Source organism: Engystomops pustulosus, chromosome 2, assembly GCF_040894005.1.
Source record: "Engystomops pustulosus chromosome 2, aEngPut4.maternal, whole genome shotgun sequence".
In the NCBI taxonomy this organism is placed as follows: Eukaryota; Metazoa; Chordata; class Amphibia; order Anura; family Leptodactylidae; genus Engystomops; species Engystomops pustulosus.
Genome location: NC_092412.1, coordinates 50,922,731 through 50,943,228, shown reverse-complemented (window position 1 = coordinate 50,943,228; position 20,498 = coordinate 50,922,731). Strand labels below are relative to the sequence as shown.

The window sequence follows — 20,498 nt, the reverse complement described above, 5'->3', positions numbered from 1 at the left end:
GGGGGCCAGGAGGGGGCTGCTTAAAAATATAAAGATGTACTTACCTTCCAGTGCCCTGCATGTGTCTCGCACTGCTGTTGCTCTGGCTCGCGCACCCTGTAAACAAACATGGCCGCCTGAGCAATGCTGAACTCAGCTACCAGCCAGCCGTGGATAGCCACGCATATCCGTCCCTACTCACAACACTGTGTATGCCTGCCGGATGGTTGTCGGGTCTGGCCGGAAGCCGAATCCAGCACTGCTCTGGCGGCCATGTTTGTTTACATGGTGCGCGGACCGGAGGGCGCCGGAAGGTAAGTACATCTTTATTTTTTTAAGCAGCCCCCTCCCAGCCACCTTTTGTTTTTTTCATAACTCTCGGATAACCCCTTTAAAGTTAGAAGAAAAGCGTGGACAAAAAAAGACACAGAAACAGGTTTATTTTATAGAGAATATTACAAAATCTTCTAGTATCATCTGTACTATTTATGCTATTTTGTTAAAAGTTTAGTTACACCTTAATATTATAGAAAAATATCTTTGGGAAAATATTGCACAGTCCCATTGAACACAGTATAAGGGGGTTATTTATCATTACACCAGATCCTTTGGACAGTTCTATGTCTATTTTTGGAACTTCGCTTCACCTACGTTCCTTAACCCCTTATCACCGACACTAGTTTTCAGCTCAATGACCAGACTCGATTTTTCAAATCTGACATGTCTCACGATAATTGGTTATAACTTCGGAACGCTTTAACATATCCTGGTGATTTTGAGAATGTTTTCTCGTGACACATTGTACTTCATGTTAGTTATAAAATTTAAGTGATAAGTTTTGCGTTTCGTTCTGAAAAAAAGTGAAAATTTGGCAAAAGTTTGTAAAAATTCTTCATTTTCCAAGTTTGAAATGTTGTGGTTTCCAGACAGGAAGTAAAACTACCCAAAAAGTTTGATAATTTACATTTACAGAATATCTGCTTTATGTTGGGATGATATTTTATGCTTCCGGTCATTTTTCTAGGATGTTATGAGGTGCAGAACTTTAGGTGCGATTTTTCTTATTTTCATGAAGATTGCCATAACTCCCATTTTGAGGGACAACTCAGCTTTCAAGTGACTTTGAGAGGCCTAAATAATAGTAAAACCCCATAAATTACCCCACTATAGAAAGTTCACCCCTCAACATATGTAAAACAACTTCTATTAAGTCCATTAACCCTTTAAGTGTTTCACATGGGTTAAAAAATATGGACCTGCGATTTAGAAACTATGGAATTTTTTTGGAAATACATTCATTTAGGCCAAAACTGACATTTTCAGAATAAATTAAATGATGAAACGCACTGCAACGCTTGATGCCCAATTCCTCCCGAGTGTACTGATACCCCATATGTGGTGGTAAACTGCTGTACGGGCGCACAGCCTAGTATAGAATGAATGGAGGCGCCATTCACAGCAGATTTGTATTGTCACATTGTACGACCTATAAATTTTTTTTTTTTTTGGTAATGCGATCATATGAGGGCTTATTTTTTATGGGATGAGATACAATGTATAAATAATTTATTTTGGGAGTCTAAAGCTTATTCATGAGATTTTATTAACTATTTCAAGGGGGACACAAACAAAATCATCAATTTTTATTTTGGATTGTGAGCATTTCCCCCCCCCCCCCGCTCACCGTAACGTAAAAATAATATTTTATCTTTATTCTCTGGTTCACTACGATTGCGGTGATACCTCATTTATATAGTTTTTCTTATTTTGCTCAATTTTCCTGAGCAAAACCAATATTGGAGAAAATCGCATTGTTTTTACTATTGACAACTTTTCAGGGCCATAACTTCTGTATTTTTCTGTTGTCAGATCTGGTTGAGGGCTTATTTTTTGCGAAAACAGTTGTTCTTTTCAGTCGTATCATATTAGGTACCGTAACTTTTTTGATCACTTTTTAGAACATTTTTTGTGATGGTGTTTGATGAAAAATTGTATATTATGGGAAGTTTTTCGAGTTTTTTTTTTACGTAGTTCACCGAGCGTGTTCAATATTGATTTAGATTTATTGTACAGATTAATACGGACGCGGTGATACCAAATATGTATGTTTTTGTGCTTTATTTACTGTATATGCATTTTATGTGTTACTGGGGAGATTATGGGACTTTTATTTTATTTATTTATTTAATTATATTATAAAAAGATAAAAAAAATTTTTTTTTACTTTTTTACATTTTCTACTTCTTGGCTTGAATAAGCGATCATCCGATCGCTTATTCAAGCCTTTACACTGCAATACACTTGTATTGCAGTGTATAGTGAAAGTAACTGAGCATGCTGCGCATGCTCAGTTACTTACAGCCGGCTCCTGCCAGGAAGGCAGGACCCGGAGAGAAGAGGAGCCGACAGCCCCGGGTCACTCGTCGGAACCTGGGGCAGTGGCAGGAGGGATCGGATCCCCCGGTAAGCACACCGGGGGGGTCCGATCCACGGGGGACACACTTGCACGCCGCGGTCATGCTTGACCGCGGCGTGCAAGGGGTTAAACACCCGGGATCGGAGTTTTTCCGATCCCGGGTGTTAGTGCCGGGTCTGGGCTGTGATATCAGCGAGACCCGGTGTCCCGAAAACTTCTTCTGATGCGCCGCCGTAGAAAGGCGTCGCATCAGAAGAAGTACCCTTAATGACCGCCGTAAAAACCCGATAGGGCGGTCATTAAGGGGTTAAAGTGGCTCCGTTCCTTAATAAATGTTCTTATGGTCTATTTTCTGTCTGTGATTTTTTTTTCAAAAAGTCCCCAAAAAAGTCTCAAAATGCATAAAAAGTCTCAGCATATCGACCAGCAGGGGCTGGAGTGACTATGAGACTTGAGTCCCAAGTCATAAATCTAGTTTGCATGATGTTGCACTAGCAGTAGTTCTATGTTTAGGCCAGATTAATGAAGAGGTGTATGTAGTCCTGTGAGACTTTTTAGCAGTGAAAAGTCTCAAAAACCCTCAATGTGACTACTTGTGACTTTTTTAGGCCAAAAAAGCCCATGAAAACCAACCCCCTAAGTGTCTGTCATGTGCATCTTTACTTAGGTGCCAGAGATGCAACAGTTCAGCTCTTAATACATCCTATAGTTAAAAAATAAAGAACTAAGTAAAAGAAAAATGAGAGGCACATAAAACATAAAGATATATGAGTGTCTCCCGGTATAAGCTATTTGACTTGTAATGCTGTGTCATCTTTCTGTCTCTTTCCTTTTATGAGAAGGAACCAGTTGGGAGTTTATTTATAGTGCAAGGAGCAATCACTTCAATCGTCTTCCCGAATCTGGTAACATGCAATAATAACAAATGGGTAAAACGTCTTCCCCCTTGAGTGGACTATGTCAGAGAAATATAAGCCGAACTAATAATCTTAGTGAAACTTCAGGTAGTCAACAAAAGCAAGTCTTCCCTCCAGGGTGAGAAATCCACCGTCTGTAATGGCCTGCCAGCTGACTCAGTGGAAGTTTGATTTTCCGTTCCCAGACAGAGATCTGTATATTCTTCTCTTATTTTTTTTGCTTTTTCACAAACGTCAAACAGTCAAGAAATCATCCAGTAGGATAAAAAGATGCAGTTCCACTTAGCACTACATATTGAAAGCGCAATGAAATGCGATCAGTCAACTGAGGACTAACATTTTTATTATTTGTTCCATAGCCCAGAGCTGCAGTCTGTCTTGTTCAGTACATAGCAGTCATGTTAGTGGTCTGTCACTGTTACTCAGGAATAATCTTATAATGCCCCATCCAGAAAACAATGTTACCTGCATATTGTGCTGATGATCAGCCGGTCTCAGTTCACCACTAATCACACATTGACGGCCTAAAAGAGATGTTCCCTCCTTGCCCGTTAAAGGACGTCTACCACCAGGATGAAGGACTGTAAACAAAGCACAATTACATAACGGTGTGTCCCCTCTGACAGGATCTGCTCTTCTTTAAAGTGAACCTGTCACCACATTTTCACAAATGTGGCAGGTTCCTATAGATTCCTAGTAAAATCAGAGTTGTAAACTTGCCTGGTATTTAGGGATTTTTAGAGGAGTGGTTGGTGTTGGCCTAAGCTCATGTGACCAGGATGATATCATCACAGGTCCTTTAGCCTCTTAACATTAGTAAACTGTAACCCATGACCACTTAAAAAATCACACCATGCTTGCATGGACACCATGCAGGCTGCCGAGATTTCATGTGATATGATATGCTGGGATTTCATGAGATATATACTTGGTGTACAGTTTGGTAATGTTAGAAGGCTAAAGGACCTGTGATGATGTCACCCCGGTCACATTACGTTACTGCAGCATGAAGAGAAAGCATGGGAAGGTGCTTCTGGATTCAGCCCGAGGAGGCCACGCCCACCTTGACTCTCTATCGATATCCTTGGATACCAGGTAAGATTCCAAAGTTGAATATATGGAAATCTGTGGGGAACAATTTTTAGATAAGAGAAGAGTATCAGTTAGTTAGTAGGGCTCTACAAGAACCTGCCATTAGCATGTATTTGTGAAAAATTTGTTGACAGGTTCCCTTTAAGCTTCTTATGCCCTTGTTTTTAAGAAAAAAGGCTCTTAAAATTATGCAAATGCTCCAGGGTTCATTAACACTTGCTTGGTTTACAATCCTTGATCCTGGTCGTAGATGGCAGAGATTGAATACCTATCTCTGAGAACTTCTGAGGTGGTAAGGATAACAGAGGAGACACCTGAGTGGCTCACACATAACTCCTAAAGAAGTGAATGTGACTTAGAGTGAACACCATAGCTTTACAAGATACAATGACCATATTAACTACTTGATCATACAAACTAGGGTGTCTTCATGAGATTCACCCCTTCAATAACTACAGGTGAAATCATCAGTCTGTGGAAACCTTGGTGTGGTCTCTGTAATGTGCAAATCTATTCTATTCTAATGGCTTCCCATGTTTTACATTTTTGAAAATAATTGGACACTGGTGCGCAATTGTATTTCGGTTGTCTTGCGCCATTTTCCCATTTTCCATATCCAAGTGGAGCACCATACAGGCAAAAATCTAACTAAACTAATAAGAAAAAGTACACTTCAAAGGTCATTCTCAAGGCAAGGTATCTACGATGTCCCATACTGCTCTATTTTAGAAATCATATATAATTTGTGCCAATAAAAGATTTATTTCAAGAAATTAACTTTTGATATTTGACATTTTGTACCTTCGTTCTCTCTCTACAAGCCTTTTACTCGCTTTTAGCCACTACTGTATGTGTTGATTTTTATTAATACCATTCATAATCCAGTGTCGTGTCATGTAATAATGGCTGTAGTTATGTCTGTAGAGATCTGACTCAGACAAATCCGAAGTAAAGCGTGGCGCATACAGAAATGAATCACACAAGACCAATAACAATAAACAATATACACAACCTAATGTTACTGCGGTGGGGGACCGCCACACATTATCGGATTACTTTTAAGTGATTTGTACATGGAGTTTGTTCAGAAAAATTATACTAGAGGAATCAACAGTAGAAAAAAACAATTGAATATTTCCGAACAGAAACAGGAAGGACATGGTTACCTATGGGGACCATGAGTGTTACAGCGATACCCTAATTAATCTAACTAATGAATAAAACTGACATATTCAAAATGTAACACTAATTGACTTCTATATGGGATTTTCTTGCTCAAAAACCATTAATCACCGATCCACAGAATAGGTCATTACCACCTTGATAACAAGTGCTATACTATAATGATTCTGCATTGTTAAAGGGGTTGTCTAGTCCTAGCAAGTTGGGACTTACTCACAGAATAAGGCCTAACATGTTTATTGACAGGGGTCTCCCCAGATCACAAGATCTGGTGCACCCGAGATGACTGGACTGCTTCCTTGATCTCTATGGATCAACGTTGATCTCTATGGATCTATGCTGTTGATAGGGCCTAACTTGGTATGACTAGACTAAGGTTGGTTTTATGGAGAGGGTTCACAGGCTGAGCCTTCTCAATACATGGTGGGTATATGCTATAATACACAACAGATACCCACCGTTAAAGACCAGATCAGTCTAGGGCAGTGGTGGCAATCCTATGGCACGGGTGCCAAACGTGCCACTCTGAGCCCTCTCAGTGGGCACTCAGGCTGTTGTCCCATCAGACAGGACTTCAGAGATCCTCCTGCAGGCCCAGGATGTGACACACTCAATGTTATTTTAAAGTGAGATTGCAGGAAGAATAGATGTGGACATGGTCGGATTTTCATTGAAGCCAATGAAGCTCCTGATCTTGGTCCCTGTTCAGTGGGTTGTCAAGGGAAGCTCCAATGGCAATCCAAATTTTCCCTCCTTCTGTCAACGATATTGGTGTCCTCAGGAATGTTGAAAGCTGTGCTATAGCACGGAGCAATAAGATTTTAATAAGTTAATGCTAGAACCGCTGTGTTGGCACATAAGTGGATCTGGGTTGCAGTTTGGGCACTCGGTCTCTAAAAGGTTCGCCATCACTCGTCTAGGGTAGCTAGATATTGACTGGGTTCATTGCTCCCCATGGTGTAAATTCATTGCTATGATAGCTCTGCTATGACTTTCATAGAACAAACTGAGTTATACACCGCCATGGGCAGGGCTCAGCTCCTCCTACAAAAAATGACAACATACACAGTTTCATACACCAAAGAATGAAAAAATGATGGGTGATACAGCAAACAAAAGTTTACAAAAGTTTTAAATGTGTTTAAATTTATTAAAACATAAAACCTATAGAAATTTGGTATCTCCATGATAACTCAATCCCAAAGAATAAAAGGGCATGTGTCTGGACCGTAAAGATAAAAGACATAAAAAATGCCTGTAAGAAAATGTCATTAATTTCAAAGCATTTGTCATTTTTCCATCTTCCCAGTACATTGCATGGAAAATTACACTGTAACAAATTGCATAGATTTCTGTGGAGATGATAAAGATACAAAAATAATAGAGAAGTAAAAAAGCTCAAGTATTTGGGAAGAGAAGAGCAAGAAACAAATGTAAAAACAGAAGAGAGGATCGGTGGAAATGGGTTAATTAATGGTTGGCCGTTGTGTGACACTTGGTATCCTCACCAATCAGTTATTATACCCTATAGACAGAGCTGGAAGAGCACACACAGCTCTGTCCATAGTACCTGGCAGGCGCCGCTTTTATTCACTCCTATAAGAGCGGTGACTGCCGTAAGTGAGAAAACTGCAAACACTACAGATTTACTTGATTTTGCATATTTTATCTCCCCAGTTTATTACAGGTGGTCCCCTACTTAAGAACACCCGACTTACATACAACCCCTAGTTACAAACGAACCTCTGGATGTTGGTAAATTATTGTACTTTAGCCTTAGGCTACAATAAACAGCTATAAAAGTTATTAAAGGTGTTTGCAATTAAGATTTATTGTTAAACCTGATTCTTATGACAATCCAACATTTTTAAAATCCAATTGTCACAAAGACCAAAAATTATTTGGTTGGGGCTGCAATTGTAAAATATACAATTTCGACTCACATACAAATTCAACTTAAGAACAAACCTACAGAACCTATCTTGTATGTAACTCGGGGGCTGCCGGTAATCTATAAAGAATTAGAAACAGTAGAGAAAAGTTTAATCTTTGGAAAGTATTGGGCCATTCATAGTACCAGGCATGGTCATTGTTAGTGTCCCAACTATGTTTTTGAAAGTGCATAATATTTAGCTGAGAGAAACAAAGTTGGACAATCCCTTGAATAATAAACAGTATAAAATACGACTGGGAGTCCAGATTACCCCATTCAGTGAAACTCTGCTGTGTTGAACTCACTGAACGAAAATAGTTGACTTTCTGTGTGCTAAGCAACTGCATGTTTCAGCACATTATACCTCATAGATTATAAATGTCACGATTTCAGGCCTGCAGTAGGTTGGGAAAATTAACATAACAAATTCTATCAAGTATAGATAAATCACACTTTGCTTGTACTGTTCTTTATGCTTGGCAACAGGGAGAGGTGCTTAACAACAGCCACTTTACCAGGCGCTTTCTGTGCCGAGGGTTACTACTCACCATGATGTTCTCCAGTAAGGACACCGTGATTGAAAGAGCATTTTATTCCATTCAAATATTGAATTGAATAGAACAGAACTTTTACTTTATTCATAACTTTTATGTTAGCATTTTTATGAGGCAACTTATCCAAGTACTGTAAATCTAAAGCCAGTAAATGGTGCGGCTTTGTGCCGGGTGTGGTTAGGTAGTTGTCACTCTGTAGAGTCATGCATGTGCAGTCATGAAGAACATCAGCATGTATGATATGAAATATTTCAAATGTATGCCCTACCCTACCCATTGTTATTCTGGTGAAAAGCCAAAGTCATAGCCGTAGTCGAACTCTGTCATCAGAGCTACTTTTGCCAAAGGTAGTACATATATATTGCTTTTCTCTTGTTAGGGCCACATAGAACCTACAGAGTTGTGTCAACTTGAAGACGTTTCTGCTGCTCTAATTATGTTGAAGAGTAGAACATAGAAGTCTAAATACAGAAACTACAACAACACAGCAAATCCTATATCCAATATCTGACCTGCCAAGACAGCTCTGACCCATCTAAACCTGGATGCTTCAGCTTGGTTTTATTGGAATTGAGGTATCGAGAATTAGATCCTTTGGGAATATTCTGTCAATTTCTTAACACTATTCTTGAACCATTTTTGATTCCTGTTGTACAGGGCACTGCCATTAGGATATACCACTTGAATGAGGTACAGCAAAATTTTGGTGTTGGCTTAGATGGTGGCACGCCTTATAGATACTGTACTTCCCCAACAATTCCCGGGAACCATGAGCATTACACTTTCCTTGTTGGCTTAGTTTATTTCTGTAGTGTATCATGATGTCATGGAGCTGAGACACATCCACATGATGTAATATAAAATGTGACCAGACCTTCTATGTTCACATGATGAGTGTAGAAGCTTTTGGCAGAGGGCTAACATGAGACAATCTGTATCTTATCAATGTGAGTCCATATATTGTAGACTGTGATACTTTGTGTTCTGACATCTTTGTCTTATAGTGATACATAATCTTTTCAGAGTGGAGAACATTTTGCTGGTTTTCCAGTTGGATAATATGTAGAAGGAGTTGACCACTGCAAACAGAGAACGCTCTGAAGTGACCCAGTTGCCTCGCCATCAATTCGTCCTTGTCAAAGATTCTTTGTTCATATGACTTTGAAGGTAACTACTTACAAAACTGAGAGGTCATTGGCCAGCACAAGTTTTGTTTGCCTGCAGCATAGGACCATTTGTTAACTCCTTTAGTTTACTTGAAAAACTAACTTTATTTTTATGATAGTGAAATGCTCTAGGTGGGCGTCACCAGAGACCCTCTGGGCTCTGGTTATTACATACTCCCAAGAGCACTCATCACCCATCTTCCCAGATAAGAAGTGCTCCTGGGGGGTGTTTATAGGCCAGAGACCCCAAGGCCTGCAGGGGCTCTGGTGACAACTCGGGGAGCACTGGGGGTTCATTAGCATAAACATAAATTTAGTTCTCGAAGTACAGCACCTAATAAACATTGGGGGGGGGGGGAATGTATCACTGCTTCTACACCAGTTTTCAGTGAAATATTGACAAACGCTTACACACTGCAAAAATTAGGAATTGCGACTATGCCACCTCCACATAGTGGGGCATAGAGGGATCATAGAGGGGTGTGACCAGCGGTGGAGTCCCTGCCCTTTCCCTGCATACTTTTTACACAAAACTATGCCAGGTCAAACCATGCCGCCTGACGCATATCTGGCAAGACATGCGGGCGTTGCCGCTATGATAAACCGGCGCCTGCGTATGATAAATTCCCCCAAAATTGTTCTAACCACACTGCTGGGTTCCTACCCGGTAATATTAACAGTTAATTTTCAGGAAATGACAGTACATTTCCTTTAAAGTGTCAACCCTTTATTAGTGATTTCCTTCAGCCTACCAGAAGGCTCAGATGTGAGGGGCTAGGTTTCATTTGTAGAGAGGAATCAGTTATTTGTATCAACAGGAGAAACTAACAATTGATTTGTTGAGTCAAAATGAACTCCTTATAGAGTGGTCTGTGGGATTTGGCAAACCATTGGCAATAGATTGTTATGAGGGTCAATATTTTTCCCTACAGATAAATGGTGGGGGGTGTATCTGACAACTAAGTATCATCTCTGCTCTATTGAAAACAAACTTTGCAGTCTATATAATTTTTCATTGGGTAATACCCAGATGCATAGACAACCTAACTTCTATGGGGCAATACCTTAACTAGGGTTGTATCAAAATAAACAGTATGATGAATATTTCCTGCCCAATTCTTATGTTTACATCCAGGACAATGAGGCACCAGATATGTCTGCTGGCACTTTCCTCCATCATGTGAGAAAGAATGTTCTCCATTACGTCACAGTCCTCCTATAAAAAATATTCCAATGGTCCAGCTGATTTCCGCAAAGACTTCAAGTTTATTAGTTCATATTCTCATTAATCCACGCGTTTCAGACGACTAAACCGTTCTTAATCATGGTCTGATATCATCTCAAGAAACTAGACTTATCCTATTATTCTGTACCTCAGCTTGCACGTGTCATATACAAATTATGAGCTTGGATGATCTTAAAGGGGAATGTTCCTATGTTTATCTTCAGAATATGCCATAAATACAACATAGATGTTAGTTCAACGCCAGGGACCCACACCTTCCAGAGGTGGGATCCAAATCTGTCATGATTAAACATGAGACTACCCCTTAAAAGGGTGATATTTTCCACACCGGATACATGGTGGAACAATGTGCCACCATCTACAGTGATTTCTGGGTTTTTCGTGCCTCATACACCTTCTCTATTTTTCAGAGGCACTATGTTTTGGCAGGGACAAGGGAAGATGTAAGATGCTGAAAGATTTAATTCCCTTTCCTGGAAGTGAGAAACTCAACGGCAAGGCTGATCAATGCTGTGAGTCAGCAAATTTACAGAAATGATTTATTATGTAGATCATCATTACTTAGCCTTTGCTAGTACAGGAGCTATAGTGTTGTGACTGGAAGTATAGCCATGACTAGCAATGTATTTACAGCTTGGGCTGCCGGAGGCCAATGCTAATAAATTGGATTTCAAGACACATTTTTGACCGATGTAATAAAAACTTCCAAGCACACAAAAGTGACATATGTTTTCAAGACAGCCTAGATGTCCCGTCAAGTTCATGATTAGTTTTAGAGTCAAATGATGAGAAACTGTCCTGTATTTTAGTAATAAAATAAAATATAAGCCACTTTAATGGGAAAAAAAATGTTGAATACACAAGATCCTGAGACTTTATTAAGTTGCGTGAAGGAGGAGTACATGACTGTGATCATTTATGTGCTGCAATGTACTCTGTATTGTAGTATATTAGGACCCAATAGGCGCCAGGTTAGGGCTCACCTAGTTATCTTTTTTAGTTCTTAGCATTCTTGGCAATTCCTCATTACAATATCTAGTTATCATGGCATCTGAAAAGTAAACTTACCATTTGCTTTTATGCATTGTGAACCAAACATACCTTTTGAATGCTTTAGTTACACTGATGCAGAAACATATCTTGTTGAATCACTGAACCGAGAGGTTTTGCTTAAAAAAAAAATTATTATAACATTTTGATAATAAGGCCCTGTCCCTCCTTTGGCTGGCTCAGTGCTCTCCTCTTACCCTAATTATGCACTGCTCCAACCTTGTCCTGCACAGCATAAGGTGAGAATACGTCATCACTGTGTTGTCCCTGACAAACAGAAGTAATCAATAGCTGCACCATCCCCCAGCTGCTGTGTATGCGTCATCCAAGTGAGGTTGATTACTCCTGTCTGGACAGTTCAGGAAGCTTCATGTGTAATGTGTTTATGTAGGCAGCCTACCTATAGCCCAGCTTTCCCAGTGTCCTGAATTTTAAAATAGTTTTTTTAAGAAGAACCACTCGGTTCATGGGTTAAACAAGATGTTTCTACATCAGTGTAGCTACAGCATTCTCCAGGTATGTTTGATTCACAAAGCATAAAAGCATTGTAAGTTCAACTCGTCAACGTTGTTGCAGTGTAGGAACATATTCTGGAAAATGGCTGTGCCTTCAGTAACAGCATAATAGGTTTACAGATGACTAAAATATTATAATGTATCAAACTTTGATATTACAAGTGGGTTTCAGTCAGATGAACTGCAATGTCCTCACTGGAAGTCTGGGAGCTGAAGGCTCCGGACCATAGCGACAGGAAGTTGGATAGGGCTCCCACAGCCAACGGGACTCTCCTTGTGCCATATACATCATGGCTTGGTGAGTTTGGGAGGCTCTGAAAAAGAAGCCATCCTCCTGGAGTCATAACTCAAAGAAGCAGGTCCTCAATCTTCTCCCTGACTTTATGGAAGGGTGCCACCTAGCAGATGCTTCTTGGGATTTGTAGCTCTAGTTTTTCAGTATTGGGGAAACCAGGTGGCTCCTGGTGAAGTCAGGGCTCTAAAACGGTGGATTCTTTTTAAGCAGCCAAATCAAATTTTTTGAGAAATCATCTCATCTATAATCCTATATTACATTCTCAGTGATATCAGAAGTAAGTTTTAGGTGGGTTACATAGTGTGATATCACAACCACTTGTGGTTTATAGTACCAGCATATATTTTAATAAGTTGCACCAGGCCTCAGATCCATGGTGCTTTTCTATACAGTTATTAAAGGGGTCTGTTGCTTGTTGGATAGCTTGTTAGCTAAATGGATAATCTCTGTAGAATATCGGTAGAGTTCATTAAACCTAGTTCACAATTCTCTGATCCTGAACTTCCTCCTTAATATGTTTTTGCTGTTACCTGCATTAAGCTAATTACCTGACGCTAAGATCTTTCTCCTTATCTATGAATTAATTTACTATGGAAACAGAGAATGAAGTGTGACATTCACAAACAGGCAAGTTATACTGAGAGCAAGGTTGTAATAGAGGATCTACAAGCAACATTTAAAAGGAAGTCTACCATCAAAATCCATCATAATAAACATGGGGCACTTACTCATAGATCCAGGCTCCGTGACTATGTTAATCTTCCTATATTTTGTATCTTTGTCCTCCTTCCTTCTAAAATCAACTTTTAAAATTATTCTAATGAGCCTGAAGGGTTACTACAGTAGGTGGTTCCCAGAGCCCCACCATGCTCCAGATTTACTGGCTATTAGACTGTCTCCCCTGTCCCCCTGCATTTCCCCCTCGCTCTGCCTGATGTAATCTAACTGCAGCAGACAATGTTACAGTGCACAGTGGGAGGGGCGAGTGCTTTTTCCACAGTGTAACAACCTGGGAATCGGCAGCAAAAAGGGGCTCTGGGAACCACATCAGTAGCCCTTCAGGCTCATTAGCATAATCTCAAGGTTGATTTTAGAAGGAAGGAGACCATGGATAACAGATATATGAAGATTACTACAGCCACGGTGTCTGGATCTATGAGTAAGTGACCCTGGTTTGATGGTAGATTTCCCTTAATTGTTGACCCTACACATACAATACTTGTTGACTTTTAGAGGCTGTAAGAGAGATTTCACTTGAGATGTTTAGTACCTTATGGTGCTCATAGTTAGGTGGTGTAAAAACTAGAGACAGTGACCCTGTGAAGAATTTTTAAAGAGGAGGGATAACCCGTTTGGCGTGCTATATCTTCCTGGATACCGAGTGATAAAGGCGAAGAAAAAGGGAGATTCATGGAAGATAGTGGTCATACTAAAACTTGTGGCCAGCTTTGAAGTATTTACCCAACCTCCATAGACTGATCAGACGTCACTTTCTCAGGTCAGGTTTCTATCCAGTCAAACAGCTCGAATAAATTCATCATAAATGTCTGATTGATGGGATCGCAAACCCCTGTATCATATATAAGAACAGCTAGGAGATTAAATGGATAGTTGGCCACACATGGAGACGGCCATTCTATTCTCCACTGCTCCACCTAATTCTACAGCATCATAGATATAGATCGTCTGACCACTGCTTCACCTAGTTCTACAGCGCTTTAGATAAAAAATTGCGTGACTACTGATCCACCTTATTGTACAGCGCTTTAGATATACATTGTGTAACCACTGCTTCACCTAATTCTATGGCACCATAGATATAAATTGTATGACCACTGCTCCACCTAGTTCTACAGCACTTTGGATATAAATCGTGTCACCACTGCATGTAATTCTATAGCGCTTTGGATACAATTTGTCTGACCACTGCTCCACCTAATTCTATAGCGCTTTGGATACAATTTGTTTGACCACTGCTCCACCTAATTCTATAGCGCTTTGGATATAAATCATGTCACCACAGCTCCACCTAATTCTACGCCGTTTTAGATATAAATTATGGGACCACTCCTCCTTCTAATTCTACAGCGCTCTAGCTATAAATCGTGTGACCACTGCTCCACCTAATTGTATGCCGCTTTAGATATAAATCGCGTGACCACTGTTCCACCTGATTCTACAGCACCATAGATATAAATTGCGTGAACACTGTTCCACCTGATTCTACAGCACCATAGATATAAATTGCGTGACCACTCCTCCACCTAATTCTAATGCACCATAGATATAAATCGTGTTACCACTGATCCAACTAATTGTATGGAACCATAGCTATAAATTGTGTGACCACTACTCCACCTAATTCTTTGGTGCCATAGATATCAATTGCGTGACCACCACTTCACTTATTCCTCCTTGTGCAGTTAGGAGGACTTTCTATGGAGTGATGGCAAATATTCAGGCTGCTGCTCCTTTCAATATTCAAGGAAACAAACACTATACTAAGCTGCCCGACCCCTCTGTAAGCGATCACTGGGGCTCCAGAGATCAGATAATCGTCTACTTCGTGACAAAGCAATAAATAGTTTTTGTGGGATAACATCTTGAAACCAGTCAATGATTTTGAAAATCAGCACGAGATTATCCCATGCTGTACCCTGCAGAATATATTTGTCAGGATCATTCACTAAATAAAACTGAAAAGTAGCGAGGGAGGGGGAAATATATTTTTAGGTTACTTTCAGCATTCATTTCTAGGTTTCTTTCTCAGCTTCACATAGATTTCCCTCTGTGGTGACACCCTATTATCACATCAGCACCCAGGCCCTATGGAGGATTTCCCTGAACATTTCTGCAGTCTAAAGCCTTAAATATATATTCCAAGATGAATAAAACCAACAATTTAAATAATTGTAAATGATAGAACTATCTAATATTAATGATTAGATTATGAGCATTATAGCCCCATAGAGGGAAACTCTTTGATTTATACATACACCATACATGATTTATCACCCACTATAAAGGCGTCCCCCACCCCCGGTACGTCCTGTATTTCAAGCAGGGAATTATCATTCAGTACATGTACAACAATTGTAAAAAGACATCTGGTTCATTTCACTTAAGATTCATATCTGAAAGTTTAGGTACTTTACAGGCTCGTCTGGTGAAACTTAAATTTTGGCCACAATTTGTTTCATGTTAAACATAACATTTGGTAAAATCATGTATTCTATTTGCATTCCTTCAAATTCAATGAACGATGACATGAATATTTTCATCATTTCGCGATCCTACAAATTTCTTGTTTTTTTTCTGGTATCAGTATCTGAGGTGTAAATTTATACTATAATGTATCAATTATTACACTAGTCTTTTCTATTGGGTATAAGGCACCTTATAGGCACCTAGTGCGCCAGGCACCCTTTTAATCCCATCACGTTATCCCGGTGATCTGTACTCTCAAAAGATTTTACCATTTTCAGGTGTAATCAAGTAATGGAGTTTAAAAGAGCCATCCAGTTTCCATACATGGGGGCACATTTACTTACCTGTTCCTTGGAATTCACAGAAAGTGCATTGTCCAACAATAATGGACTATGCTGCGATTCACTAAGATCTTGTACCCGATATCCTGCTTCTGTCACTTCCCCGATCAGGTCCGACAGAGTTCACCTTCTTCTTCCTGGTGCATGTAAGTGCATTGTCTTGCGACACAATTTGAAACTTAAATCCCACGCTCAGTCCGAATCAGTCGGATAGTCCAATAGCCGCCCCTCGATTTATGTTGCATGGAAGCCAGCAGCGGCAAAATCCGTGTGCGACACAATCCCAGCGCTTAACCCCTGTTAAATCCCTGTCAAAGCTGCACTAATCCCGAAATCGGCGAACAGTCCGCCGAAAGTGTGTACCGCGACCCTTAGTAAATAAACCCCATGGAGTCTGCACTAGGCACAGACTGACCACACTCTGGTCTCTCCCGTTCAAGGAATAGTAAGTACAGTTAGGACTTATTCAATAGCTCATGCTACATACAGGCATATTACATTATGTTAAGGCATCTGCTGATGAATATTCACTCTGTTTTTACTTATTTCATTTTATTTAATTTAATACAGACAGTTTTCGGGTTACATACAAGATAGGGTCCATAGGTTTGTTCTTAAGTTGAATTTGTATGCAAGTCAAAACTGTATATTTTATAATTGTAGATGCAGACAATTTTTTATTTTTTTTTGCCCCAGTGACAATTGGAGTTTCTAAATTTTTTGCTGTAATGGGAACAAGGATTATCAATAAAGCTTCATTACAGACACCTTACAGCTGATCATTGCAGCCTGGGACTATAGTAAAGTATCCAGAGAGCTTCACCATAGGTCACAGTGGGCAGAGGGGTCCGTCTTCAACTAGGGGTCGTCTGTAAGTCGAGTGTTTTTAAGTAGGGGACCGCCTATATAACTATATCTGGTGTATAGTTGTAGCATCTTTGTCACATTGAAAATGCTATTCAATTACTAGCGGTATGTTACAGAGCAGGTAGACTTTGTATATTGTTTTATGTGAAAAGATTTATTAGAACTTTTTACTTAATTAGTATATGAATGTGTTCACCTCTTCCTGCTCTATAACATGCAGATAGGATTGTATGTATAATCTGCTTAGCTCCTCCTGTTATATAGCATCCTGCCAGCAGATAAAACACTACATACAATCTTCTCAGCTCCTACTGCTTTATAACATGCTGCCTGCAGATAGGAAACTATTTGCAATCAGCTCAGCCCCTCCTGGTCTATAACAAGCTGCCTGCAGATAGAACATCATCGGTTCAGCTCCTCCTGTTCTATAACTTGCTACCAACAGCTAGGTCACAATGTACAATCAGCTCCTCCTGCTGTATAATATGTTGTTGCAGATAAATCCTCTCCTGTCACTTTATATCATGGTGTTAACTCCTTATAGAAAATGTATGAGTTAGCCAAGTGAGTAGGTGCTGCCATTACAGATTGGCATTGACAGTTCAGGTTTTTTAATGGAGTGTTTTTCAGTATTTTTTTCCATGGAGAATAGAAATATTTACTAAAATATGTTATGAGAGGGGACATTTCCTCCTTGAAACAGCTTTTAGCTCTCCACCTAGTGGCGGCTCTGCAAAGCCAGAATTTTACAAATTATATCCATGGTCAAATCATTTTGTACAAATCCTGCACTAAATAAAAATACTCTCATTTATAATACCAAAAACTGTTGTCTAGCTCATAACTTTAATAGGGAATTCAGAAAAATCGGGCTCTGAAGACTCGTAGAGCACAATTATGGTCTTAGCCCCGAGCAGATGGCTGACCACATCCATAGAATTCCGAAATAATAATTTTTAATATTCTAACCGTAGATACAATGAGTAATAAATTAATTTCCTCAAATAAAACCGAATCATATCTAACTTAATGTTATGTTAGACCCATGGGCAATCCAAATAAAGTCGGTCTAGACAATCGATAAACTTGTACTTTAATTTTCCTGGTCATATTTTGCCCTATTCGACTCCTCTTCCTGTACTGTCTTCTTTCAAAATGTATAAAATAGCACATCCAATGGCCCAGATCTTTTCTGTAAGCTAAAGCTCCATTAGAATAAAGTAATTATCTCTCCTTTGTTCGCGAGTCACCAGCTGCTTCTCAGAGGTAATAGAATTTATGCAAATCTGCTTGTTAAGGTAGCGGGAGGATCTATCCAATTCTATATTCCAGGCAGGGAGCTTTGTATATGTGAGGGGAGGTCATTGACAGACCTGGAGGAGCGGCGCTGAGTGCAGGACCCATCCTCTGCATGTCATCCAATATTGCTATATATTTGCAGAAACATGACTTTAATAATGCAAAATAGAAAACGTTGTCTTCCAAAGTGCCGCTCCAGGCCCTTGATACATACTTGAAGACTTCCTCAACCCCAGCTCCTCGTATATCACGAAACAATCAGGAGGTTAAGGAGACAAGTGGTTTTTCCAGTATCTTTAAATGGCCCTGACAGGAGTTGAACCTACAAGATCATATAGTAGAAAGCAACATATTGACCTCCATGAGGACATCCCTTCATAGGGTGCGATTACGACCTGTTACCTCTACAGAGCTCTGGTGTTTTCTGCGTGACACCAGTAATATGAATAACCGCTCCGTGCTTCTATATAATATGAACGCAGTGTGCGGGGGATCCTAACCATATTACAGGTGACAGCCGTCTAGTGTGGGGGCGTCACACGCTTAACCTCTCACCAGAGGGGGGCGCTAATACTCTTCACTTCCAAAACCTGATAACTATACCAAAGCTTTACTAACACGTCACTTTGATGTTTGTGCTTTCTACTATCAGATGAAGCCACCTCCATTCAAAATGCATTGAAAATTGGATACGACTTATCAAGCTGACAGCACCGGATGAGCGTGGGGTGCAATAGACCTCGGCATTGATCATTAGCCAATTCCGGAAAAAAGAAGGAGAATATTTGCGGTATTATATTCACTATGTTCCCACAAAATGACAATTATAGTATTAGTTTTGCGGTATGTTTGGAACGATATGTTAAGCCGGTAGCTATAGCTCCTAAGAGGTAGGGATATAGTAGAATAGACTCATCTGTTTCTGTACCGATTTTGTGAGTATACTGGAAAATGCTCAGAGTCTTTGAAATGTCAAAGTGCTAAAGAAACACAAGGTTTAATCTGGCTGCGATGCACATAATGTTCTTTATTCATGCACTTTCACGCACATTAAATGGTAACACTCAAAGCGATTTCTTAAGATGGATTTCTGCCGTGCTCTGTTTTCATTGCTCTGTGCTGAAATCTGTTATCAGAGAAGCAGTGAATTGCAGATGGCTGCTTATACCAAGCTGGTTTTGCCCCTTTTTCCATGGTCTAAGTAATCCCAAATTTAGTATAGATGAGGCCCTTTATTGGATGTGACAGAGATCTGATAGGCTCTGCTAGAAGGCAGCATGAACGGGTGCGAGTATGGAAATGAGGAAGATGGAAACTTGAGGTCATAGATAAGAAAATTAAAGCCAGACATGGGTGTTGAGTTGTATAGGGAAAGATTAGAACTTTGTCTTCAATGTCATATACCAACAGCTGACTACATGGAGAGGGAGTATATGTCAGCAATCCAAAGTAACAAAGGGTTGCGGCACTTCTTAAAAAACAATATATTCTTTATTTCTTCATTTTAAAATTGCAGGGGACATGGCAGAGGTTTTGCCTATGTATATGTTAGCACCCAGCAGCCATAGGATTTAACAGTTCAGAGCCAAAGCCATCCCATGTAACTGTGCATAGGCCCTTTGGGGTTTAATACTGGGATAGCTGGAGGAGGGGAGACATAATTACCCCCTTCGGTTGGATGTCATGGGTGTAGCTTTTAAAGGTGTTGATCTTGTTCATAAGTTGCTCATTTGCCTTTACTGGCTTATGGATAATCCTTGAATGTGATCCAGTGATTCAGCAGTCCTGCTAGTTACTTTTGTATTGTGTGCAGACCCTCAGTGCTTCTTTCCTTACATCTCTAATCTCTGCTGGATAGAAGGTACTGCAGCAGCACAGTTATGCCCCCCCCTTCCCCTCTTCCTGTGCCCATCAGTGAGGAAGAACAGTGAAAAGAAAGACACAGTGGGAGATTTACACTTTCCATAGCTAGAGAATATTCCTCTTAATGACTCAGCTCTCTGAGGAGATTAGACTATCCAAGGACTTTCTGTAAAGATTTAAGTTATTGGCCCAGATTTATTTAAGTCCCTGCACCAGTCTGACTTTGCACATTCTTAAAGAAGTGAACGCAACACATTTATGTCGTGGCTGCACTATACCCGACTCAACACAAATTTCTGCACACAAAGGGGCACTCTGGTCCTGTTGGACCATGCAACACATTTATCATGTGGTGTTCAATAAAATTGAACGGCTTATGTTAAAGGAGCACCAAAAAATTTCGGTGCACTCTGTCGGTACAGTGCAGGGGACGCCAGATTCTTGAAGAATGGGAGCCACAATTCATGAATCTGGCGTCCTCTGTGCCCTCCACAGGCCGACTGCACATAGTGCAGTTTGCACTGTTTTTCATACATGTGCCCAGTGGATATAGGACAGAAAGCTGATTTATACAAC

At 40.1% G+C, this 20,498-nt stretch overlaps 1 long non-coding RNA gene across 1 annotated transcript; it reads left to right on the top strand.

Annotated features, from left to right (window-relative positions):
* The first annotated feature begins 4,361 nt into the window (after positions 1-4,361).
* LOC140116478 (uncharacterized) lies at positions 4,362-18,922 on the top strand. The gene is made up of 3 exons (XR_011852773.1): positions 4,362-4,407; positions 9,097-9,240; positions 18,712-18,922. It is a non-coding gene; the product is annotated as an uncharacterized lncRNA (long non-coding RNA).
* Positions 18,923-20,498: the final 1,576 nt, after the last annotated feature.